We start from the raw sequence: 9,071 nt of genomic DNA, 5'->3' as shown, positions 1-9,071 counted from the left end.
ATAGTGTTATTTAAAAAATGTTTAATTACTCTGTTGGTCCCAATAGTTTCGTAAAATTTTTAATTAGGTCTCTATATTTTTTTTTAATTGGGTCCCTATACCAATTTTTTTTTAATTAAGTCCCTCTTACTAGTAATTTGTTTAATTTTATAGGGACCCAACTAAAAAAAAGAATTAGTACAGAGATCTAAATAAAAGGAAAAAAAGTGTAAGGACCCAATTAAAAAAAAATTAGTGTAAAGACTCAATTAAAAAAAAAAGTATAAAGATCTAATTAAAAATTTTGTAAAACTATAGAGATAAGTAGAGTAATTAAATCTTTAAAAAATAAACTGAAATCTTGAGAGGATTTCTTTTTGTTTGCTTTTGGCTTTTATTGACAAAAAAGAGGCAGGCATTTTGTCGTGTTGCTGCAATAAAATAATTAGCTTGGCGCTACCATATACGACAAATATTCAAAGAATTTAACAGACATTTGATTTACATCAAGGTGCATAATTTGAAAACAAAGAAAAGAAATAGTGACATGATTTGAAAAAATAATAAAAAAGTATTATTAAATTATACAATAAATTATTTTGGATCTATATTCCTTTTTATATTTGTAAGATTTTCTTTTTCAAGCTTATCATGTATTTGTCTTATTTGCATACTTGGAAAAGTAAGAGATCTAGGGGCACATCTTGCATAATAAAGTTTTTATTATTATATTTTATTTAATATATTTAATACTCAATATTCCATACCAATAATTTATGGAGAATTTTTAGTTTAGAGTTTAGATATTAAATGTAATATATATTTTGAAAATAATTATTATTATTAAAAAAAAGCATTATTAAATGGTTCGGAGTATAAAAAAAAAAACTGCAAGAGTACTTTAGAACATCAACATGTACTAACTAACAAGGATTTGATTAGGGTAATAGATATTTTTTGGTTTAATTACTCTATTGGTTCTTATAGTTTTGTAAAATTTTTAATTAGGTCTTTATATTTTTTTTCTTTTAATTGAGTTCTTACACCAAATTTTTTTTTTAATTGGGTCCCTACACTTTTTTTCCTTTTATTTAGGTCCTTGCACTATTTTTTTTTAGTTAGGTCCCTATAAAATTAAGCCAATTACTATCAAGAGGGATCTAATTGAAAAAAAATTTGGTATAAAGACCCAATTAAAAGGAAAAAAAATATAGGGACCTAATTGAAAAAAAAATTAGTATAGAGACCCAATTAAAAGAATAAAAAAATATAGAGAGACATAATTAAAAATTTTGCAAAACTATAGGGATCAACAGAATAATTAAACCATATTTTTTTCCTTTAACTATGAGAATCAAACTAAATTTGAGTTTTGTAATAATTAATAGAAAATAATTAAACCATGCTGAGAGACTTAATTAAAATCCCTTTTATTGATTTCCCAAAGAAAAAAAAAAGTGATGAAATTTTGATTTTTTTTTTTTAGCTAAATAATATTGAAAGCTGCCACTACCAACATATGTTGCTTCTGCCTAACTAATTAAATAATAAAAGAAAAAGAGTGATTTCTTTTTCATGACATATATAGGGTTGAATATGAAAAGTTAGAAAGTTGAGGTGGGTATTGGTGTTGTATCAAACAATAGTGAAATGTAATAATAATAAAAGACATTATTTCAACTTGTTTTTATTTGTGCATCACAAACATCACATACACACAACATGACTTTCATCAATTTCTATACATAAAAGCTAAATTTTCTTAGCTGAATAATAATGTGGTATTGTTGTGGAACATGATGGGTAGAAAGAAAGAACAACAATAATTATTCAAATTTAGGTTCAACAAATGTGCATTGTGTATGGTGAGAATTATTGATGATCTAGCTAGGTTTATTTCAAGGTTGACCTTTATTAACATTCGAAACCTCGTCTGTCATGCGTACAATTCTTCCACTTCTCAATTGCATACACTATGGCAACATATAATCATTTGACACACTTGAATTTTCAAACAGTCCCGCTGGGCATGCCAATTTATTTTATCGATTTTTAACAAATCGATGGTGGTTTGATTCTAATAGTCTGGGAGCGAAACTAACTCCTCTGTGCGAATATCAATTTTCTAGAAGTGCATCAAAGTGTCTTCAATTAGACTAATTTTAATAATGAAAAATAAAATAAATTCGTAAAGTTGATAAATACAGTTCGAAAATTAAAGTTCTTAAATAAAAAGAAAAGCAATAACAATAAGTCAAATTAAATTAAGAGACTAATCAAAAAGAATAAAGTGCAGAAAAGTGGAACAAAGGAATTAAAGAACACTTGAAGAATTAACTTAATTGAAATATTAAGTTTTACAGAAAAGAAAAATAAATTGAATAAAGAAGATGGAAGGAACCCTACAGAAAGTGTGACTCGATCGCAGACTCAGAAAATCATTGAGATGTGAGAATGCTTAGAGTATTTTTTCTGAGTGAAAGTTTCAACCCCTATTCTCTAATGCTTCACGGTATTTATAGACTATCTTACATAACGGTTAACTTAATTATAATTAATTACAATTAAATGAAAATTACAATTTTAAAATACAATCACTCTTGGTAACTGTTCCCATAGTGTGATTGTAGATATTTCCAATATTTACCTCGTGCGATAAAAACCACGAACTTTCCCGCTTCCATCAGTATTCGAACGGCTCTTTCGGAAACTACTCATAATTCTTCGAATCGAGATTCTTACTCGATTTGGCGTTCTCCGATTAACATCTCAATCGAAACCTAAAAAATAGTACTGATTTCTTTCAATCTTCATCTTAATCCTATACCTTCTCGAAAAGGCCACACAACTTGTTTCGATTCATCCTATTTGGATCGAAAATATTTTTGATCAACAAATTGCCCCCTTGGATTAATGTGGTTGTTTTCGACAAAATCACCGAAAATTAGAGCACTTAATCCATAAAACGTCAGTTTTTTTCAAATCAGTAATAATTATCATTAAAACTCTACTACTACTGTTTCAATCAACACGTCTCCCGAAGCTTGCGCTCTCTCACTCGCCACTTCACCTTCTCCACGAAGTTACTTCTATTCACATTCCTCCTACGGTAACAGCTACAGTAGCACTTTAAATTTCCCATCTTCTTCTTTGTCCAAATCTCTTGAACTTCACCAGTCTTTTCTCTCATTAACAATTTTTTTACAAAGTTCCCAACTTTATTTTCCTTCTCATTCTTTTAATAATGGCTGGCTCTTCTTCTCAAACTACTACCCAAGACAAGGGTAAAGGTCACGAAATAACACCACCACCACCACCAGCCCTCCATATTCTCAATCAAGTCCATGACAAAGTCATTGACGATCCCCACTTGCAACCTAATGAAACTAGAATCCTAATCCCCTTTACAATCGGAACTAACATGAATTGCTTTCTTGGGCCAATTGAAACTAAAGAGAAAGCAAATAAGAAACTCTCTTTCTTTCCAAGCGCTGGAGGAGAAGACTTACTAATAAATCAATCTTTCAACATTTCCCATTTTGTCAATCAAAAACCTTTCAGGAACAATCCAAAAATTAACCCTCGGGGATATGATTTCACCGCCTGGTATCGACGCCTTGAACCCACTAAAAGTGCCGACTGGAAAGCTTTAGGGATTCATGAACTATTAAGGCTCTCCCACTTCTCACTCACCACATACCCTTGGATGATCGGGGCAGTGACTTGTTTTTGGAATAGAACAACCAACAACTTTCATCTTCCATGTGGAATGATCGGGATGTCCCTTTTGGACGTAGCGGCTATTACTGGGCTGCCAATCAAATTTCCAGATTGTATCCCTGACATGCAATCAAAGCATCACTACAATGTGGTTTTAACCAGCCCTTATAGTGAGTTTATCGCTCACAACATGGGTAGTGAAGGTGCGAAAGTCACTGATAATGAACATGTTGCTTTCCTATTTTACTGGCTAAATGCTGTCTTATTTTGTTCTCGAAGTGTTCAAATGTCGAAATTTTTCCTTCCTTTAGCTGCTCTTCTTCATGAAGGAAAATCCATCAATTTAGCCAAGCTTCTTCTAGGACATATCTTCGAAGAATTTGGTCAACTTGTCTGTGACCTTCGAGACAACAAAATCATCAGCACAGGAGGCCCCTTATGACTTCTGCAATTATGGCTTAACGCCGTTTTTGAAAACTACATGACTAAGTCGGACAGCAGCAGTACCGATAAGCAATATATCGATGGCTTTTGATTGTCTGCATTCAAACCCAATTTCCCGGATGCTGAATCAGATGAAGATAAATTTTGGGCTGTTTTATCTCTTTTCCATACTTGTAAAGATTTTGAAAATGACCAACTCAATTTCATCCCTTTCTTGTGTCGCAACCGTGGTCCTGCTTGGTTGGAACGCTTACTCTTCCCTGACACCGATGAAGCAAATGAGCTTGCAAATCGAAGTTGGGCAAATATGCTAGCTTTACAAGTAATACCAACAGGGTTACCTTTATACAAAAAGGAAAAATTCAAAATTACCCTGTATGCTCCAAATATGACAGCCAGACAATTTGGACTTTCTCAAGCCATCCCAACACCACAACCTGGGAACGATGAACCCTTCTGCCACTTCAGTTTAACTAGTCAAGAAGATTTCGATTCTTGTCTCTTAAAGAATCAACAATGCAAAGAACGCTTCAATTTTGTGGCATACGATTGCAGTTTCTATATCACAAAATCCTGCTTTGAATGGTGGGCTGCTTACTATTCCAGGTACACTCGCTCCTTGGAAGAAATTCAGCAGGCTACAATTCGTACCTTCCCTATTGCTGAAGGTTCCCCCAAAAGGGTTCAAAAGAGAAAAGCTGAAGCCGCTCGGCCTCCACCATCCAAAAGTAGAAAAACTCCCACCAAGACTTCTCGAAAGGTAATTTTATAATTCCTCTCTTTAACTTAACAGCCTTATAGGTTATTCCTTTTTACCTAGACTTACCTCTGGATCTCTTATCAGTTAATACTACTGACATCGAGTGAAAGCACTGACGAAAGTGATCCAGTCAATAAATATGCTATCACTGTCTCTTCTCTGTCAGAAGAAGCAGCCGATTCTGATCCTAGCTCTCAGCTAGTTTTAAGATCTAGGCTTTCTCAGGAAATACCATTATTTCTACACATATCACATTTTGATTTAAAATAAAATTTCAATTTATAACTGTGTACCTTTTATATTAGCCTGCCAATGTTGCTCATTCAACAGCAACTGCTGGGATTCTCAACCCATCCATCCTACATCACCCACAAGGTCAAGAACAATCAACATCACATGACTCTATTCAATTCACAAGACCCACTCAAGTAATTCCAGCCGCTTTTCCTCCTGTTCCTCACACAACACAAACAATTGATTCATCCACAAACCCTTTGCAGCATTCTCTAGAAGAAACCATCAGACTTGAAACAACTTCTCCAAATGATCAAGCTGCTTTTACTGAAGAAAACCAAACAGTCCCAGATTCTAACTCTGCTTCTAAGGCTGCTGACACTACTAATTCAGACTCTTCTCGATCTAAAGTGTTCGAGACTCCTCCCGAATTGCAACCTGATCCTTCACTCCAAACTCCTCCAGGACCACCTCCAGGGACATCAAATATTCCCATCACTCCAACTAGTGCTACCTTTGAGGATTTGACTTCCATTTTGAATAGAATTATTCAAGAGCACAAAATACCAGAGCCTGCACCAGCAATTTCCAAACCTTCTACATCAAAGCCCTTGATCGAATTACCTTCTACCACTCAGGAACAACTTCGGTCACTCATCAAGCTCTTGGATCATCCTCCTACCGCCTGCGTTAATGATCCAATTCTCAATCAAATCTTGGCTGATGTTTTGAAATTCTCCTTTGAATTCCTAACCAACACACCATACTCTGCTTCGATTCAAGAATTCAAACCACTTCTCAATGAGAGCGTTGCATCTCAGTTTCAACTCCAAGAAACTGAAAATGAAGAAGCCATTGCCAAATCAAAAATAGACAACATTCTTGCAACCGCTCAACCCATTCAAACTTCTCGCGAATAATATGATCTGAAAATCTCTCGTGCCATCTCTGTACAAGCTTTCCATGATCACGAGGAAGCAAGATTTGAAGCAGAATTGGCTCAAATTCAGGAACAACTTGCTACCATTTGCCAAAACCGAGCTACTATAGCCAAACCTCTTGCTACAGCCCAACAAGAACAACATCTTCTTATTCAAAAACTTGTCTCACTCAACACTGAATGAGAAGAATATTAAAAGCAACTTGAGAAAATCCAAGCCGACAAGTTCAAGCAGATTGGAGTACTTACACTCCTAGAAAATAAAAGAACAAAGCTGCACTCCGATTTGGCAAAGCTACTGGCACCTTGAATCCCTTTTACTTATAATTTCATTTTGTAGCAATTTCCTCTTATCTTTTGGAACTTTAACATATGTTGAACTTCTAAGTTTGCTAGCAATAGAAGAATTTTAAATATTTGCCATTGATCAAATTAATTACCTTTCCCAACTCGATATCTTTAATTTGATAGGCATTTCCAGAATATGTCCCTATTATTTGAAAAGGGCCTTCCCAACTATTGGACCATTTACCCAGAAATCTCGATTTCTTCTCCATTGGTAAAATAACTTTTAACACCAACTCGCCTATCTTGAAAGATTTTTCTTTAATTCGATGATTATAACTTCGAGCGATACTTTCTTTTTGTCGAATGACATTCTCGAGTGCCAAAATTCGCTCTGAATCTAATTCGTTCAACTCATCGAACATTGCATTCCAGTAATCATCGACAGGCAAATCATTCTGTTTCGATACTCTTAAAGTATTTAAATTAATTTCTAATGGCAATACTGCATCATGGCCATATACTAATTTATAAGGTGAAGTCCCTGTCGAACCTCTTGGTGAATTTCGATAAGCCCATAATACTTGACTTAAGGTTTCATGCCATGTTCGAGGCCTATTCCCGATATGCTTTTTAATCAAGCCTATCAATATCTTATTCGCTGCTTCTACTTGCCCATTAGCTTGTGCATAATAGGGAGTCGAAGTAATCATATTAATACTTCTCGAAGCTGCAAAATTTTTAATTCGTTGGCCAGTAAACATAGTTCCTTGGTCAGTACTTAAAGTTTGAGGAATTCCAAATAAATCGATGGATAATATTTTCCTCGATAAAGTCAATTATCTCACTTTGACTAACCTCTACCAATGGAATAGTCTCAACCCATTTTGTGAAATAATCAATAGCCACCAAAATAAATTTATGTCGTTTCGAAGAAGGAGGGTGAATCAACCCAATTAAATCCAAAGCCCAACCTCTAAACGGCCATGGTTTTATTATCGAATGTAATTCGGCCGCTGGAATTTGTTGTATCGAACCACGTTTCTGACATTCTTGACGCGCCTTTGCATAATCAATACAATCTTTTATCATAGATGGCCAATATACATGATTACAATATAACACCCATCTCATTTTCCTTCCTGCCTGATGAGCACCACAAATTCCATTATGAACCTCACCAAATGCAATTTTCTGATCTTCTCGTCCCAAACATCTTAGCAAACTTCCATCGACCCCCTTTTTATATAACTCATCAGCCAATAAAACAAAGTTCATTGCTCGCAACTTTATTTTTCTATCAACTACAGTATTGGGATCTTTCAAATACTGGGAGATAATTTTCCTCCAATCGGAATCCTCCAATTCCTCCATACACAACACCTCTCTTTCATTAGCTGGTATTAAAATTTGATGAATGCTAGATAATTTCTTAATGATTTCTGGACCAATCCGATACCTTGAAGTAATTTGAGCCAATTCATTGGCAATCTCATTATGAATTCTAGGAATATGCACCAAAGAAACCTTCTGAAAAGACCTTAACAACTCCCAAGCAGTTACTAAATATTTCTGTAACGTCTCATTATTACATTTAAACTCCTTTGACAACTGCTTTAAAACCAACTATGAATCTCCAAGAATTTGAACTTCTAAAGCCCCTTTGTCGATTAAAATTTCGAGACCTAAAATTAAAGCCTCATATTCTGCAACATTATTGGAACAAGGATATTTTAATTCAAACAAGAATTCTGACGGGATACCTTCTGGTGAGATAATGAGGATTCCAACCCCTGCACCATCTTTGTGCTTAGATCCATCAAAATACAATTTCCAATAGTTGACCTCTACATCAACTATGTTTGCCCCCTGATCATTCAGATTTTTCGAGTTATCCACAAGAAAATCTGCAATGACATGTCCTTTAACAGTCTTCGCTGGGACATACTGCAAATCGAATTCCGTTAATGTTAACATCCATTTCTCCAATCGCCCTCTTAGCATAGGGAAACTAAGCATATATTTAATAATATCGGTTTGTGCAACAACTCTCACCGATTTAGCCACCATATAACACTTCAACTTCATGCAAGCATGATACAATGACAAACATAATTTCTCAATCGGGGAATACCTTGTCTCAATATCAGTTAGAACTCGACTAAGGTAGTAAACAATCCGTTCATGCCTGTTTTCATCATCTTGGGCTAACATACATCCTATAGTATTTTCAGAAGCTGCAATGTACAATTTCAAAGGTTCACAAGGACGAACATTTGCCATGATTGGAGCTTTAGCCAAATAGGATTTTATTGCATCAAATGCCAATTGATGCTCTGTGGTCCATTCAAATGTTGAGCCACTTTTTAATTTTACTAAAGGTGCAAACACTCTAGTACTATCCAAAAGATTCGAAATGAATATCTGAAGATAATTTATTTTACCCAAAAACGATTGTACTTCTTTTTTCGATTTGGGAGCAGACAAAGATATTATTGCATCTGCTTTATTTTTTTATCGATAGCTATCCCCTTTTTATGGATAACAAAACCCAAAAAATTTCCGGCCGATACCCCAAAAGCACATTTCAAAGGATTCATTTTCAATCATTTCTTTCTCATAGTCAAAAACGTCTTTCTTAAATGGTCTATATGTTGACTTACAGAAATTGATTTGACCATCACGTCATCAATATACACCTCCATAAAT

The sequence above is a fragment of the Arachis ipaensis genome, chromosome B08 (assembly GCF_000816755.2).
Source record: "Arachis ipaensis cultivar K30076 chromosome B08, Araip1.1, whole genome shotgun sequence".
NCBI lineage: Eukaryota > Viridiplantae > Streptophyta > Magnoliopsida > Fabales > Fabaceae > Arachis > Arachis ipaensis.
Note: the sequence above shows the minus strand (reverse complement) of the source record.